This window comes from Formica exsecta, unplaced genomic scaffold (genome assembly GCF_003651465.1).
Source record: "Formica exsecta isolate Colony F162 unplaced genomic scaffold, ASM365146v1 scaffold72, whole genome shotgun sequence".
Lineage (NCBI taxonomy): Eukaryota > Metazoa > Arthropoda > Insecta > Hymenoptera > Formicidae > Formica > Formica exsecta.
Window position 1 is genome coordinate 2,264,206 of NW_021853485.1, and position 2,189 is coordinate 2,266,394.

At 37.8% G+C, this 2,189-nt stretch overlaps 1 protein-coding gene across 1 annotated transcript in view; it reads right to left on the reverse strand.

The window, feature by feature from the left end:
- The window catches only part of LOC115243498 (cytochrome b5 reductase 4), an 11,878-nt gene extending 9,754 nt beyond the window's left edge, over nucleotides 1–2,124 (reverse strand). The window contains exon 1 of the mRNA XM_029820566.1: nucleotides 1,809–2,124. The gene's annotated coding sequence lies outside the window, so the exon portion shown is untranslated. The remainder of the gene's footprint in view (nucleotides 1–1,808) is intronic.
- Between the last annotated feature and the right edge of the window lie 65 nt (nucleotides 2,125–2,189).

The window sequence follows — 2,189 nt, forward strand, 5'->3', positions numbered from 1 at the left end:
CGTATAGATACGTATTCACTCGTTCTACGCGAACGCAGAGTACCGGGGGCGCGGGGTGAATCATCTCTCTTGTATTTGGAGCTCGAGCGATTGAAAAGAAAAGCAGACGCAAGCAACGCCAAACGACGCGCCTGCCGCGCGCGCGGGGGGAACGAGGTAAAAGTGGGGAAAAATAATAAACGCACTTGAAGCTTTTCGCGAGAGCGCGTGGGTTAGCGAGAGGGGTAACCGGGGAATACTAGGGGCAGGGGAGATCGCGCGGAAAATATTGGCAGATCCCGGAACGCGCCCCGGGAGAGAAAAAACGAAACAATGCGATTCCATCGAGCTACGGTGTGCGCGTTCACCTCTTTAATTCTTGGAAAGCGGAAAAAGAAAAAGAATATACAATAACCCGCGTGCGCGCAGCGGGAAACAGTTCGATGCATCCGGCAAAGAATGGATACGTGCGGGAAACGAGGTAACGCGATGGAAATCGCAACAAACGCGCGCGAGCCACTTTCGCGACCTCTTCAATTAGCAGTTTTGCCGAGCCCCGGTCTCGATGAAAGAGAGAGAGAGAGAGAGAGAGAGAGAGAGAGAAAGAGAGAGTCTGATAAATTTGATGATAAAGTTAAATTAAATATATATTTATTTTTATTTTAATTCTATGTAATTCTATTTAAAATAAATAAGAAAGAAAATGAAAAAAATAAATAAATAAGATCTTAAAACTATTCAAATAAAAATAAAATATTTAATTTTCTCATATCAAAAAGATATAATAAAAATATATCAATATACTATAATAACAATGTTAAGGATTAAAGGGATTGAATGATGTTCGAGAAATGCTTTAGCACGTAAAATTGACTTCGACTCGGCCCTGTTTTTCGTTTACGACTTACTAAAGATCTCGACGACATTCTTGCTGATAAAAGAGTAGAGTAATAATAAAATTACGCAGAGCGTTAAACACTCTTTGTCGAGTGATTAGGAAGTAATTGGTTGCAATAAGAGACATTCGGTCTGCTATACATCAATGAATATGTGCAGCCTGGCTCCTGCTTTCAAATATTTGGGCCTTAGATGAAATATTATTCGAGATAGAAGCGCGTTTTATGTGTGTTTTATTTATATTGCAAAAAATATAAAACGTTAAATTTTAATACAAAAATTAATTCTATAATTTATGTAAGTCTATAATGTTTAGAATAATGATAAAAGAGAATATCAGATTCATATATTGTGTGACTCATAATATTGATTCAGTTCTCTGTTGTTACATTTATAGACTTCTCAATAGGCGATTCATAAACCATGCATCTAGTTTACTTCGATATTAAAAAGGCGAGTGTTGTCCATACTGAAACTTAGTTTTTCAAAACAGCTTTAATCATGCAAAGTTTCTAGCACACGCAAATATTCACGAAAGAAAGTAATTATTTAGCGATAAATAAATAAAATATGTGCACAATACATACAAAATGCGTAAAAAATAGAGTTTTGTCGTTAAAATGAGAATGTTTTCGAAAATATATGCTCATCCAGATTAGATAAAATCTAAAAATAAATACCTACTAGATTATACAATCTTATTTATGTGTAAGTACGTGATAAATAGCTTTATTGTCAGAAATCTATTTTAGATCTATTTTGTCTGTGTGAAAAAGTAATTGCATACAAAATAAATATTACGTAGCTCCGACATTGCGAGTTCAATTCTTCGTGTGTTTATATTAGGTATGTGTTTTTCGCGCCAATTTTACGTTATAATTTCCGTTGCCGCGACACACAAGCAAATTATCTTCGTAGATCCTTGAACTTACCAAAATGACGTTCATATTTCAACCTTTTTTCGACATATTCGCATATATACGCGAGCTAACTGTTCGCAGATTAGGTTATCTTGTTCAGCTATCGGACTATATTTACATATATCAATCGTGTCGCGATAGAGGATTAAACGCTCGAGAGAGCCGAATATCACGTTAGTTTACAATCGCACGAATACACGCGTGCGCCTCACCGGAAGGACTTAAACGACCTCGAATAATCGCTGAGTATTGACAATCGCGGCCACGTTTTGGAGAGACGAGAGGTTAGGACGTTCAGTTCTGTCCGCCTGTTCCGTCCCGCCAACTGGTGGAACTTCTCGCGGGTAAGGTAAAGGCCGTATCCTATGTCTAGTCGACATCGCGACACACGAC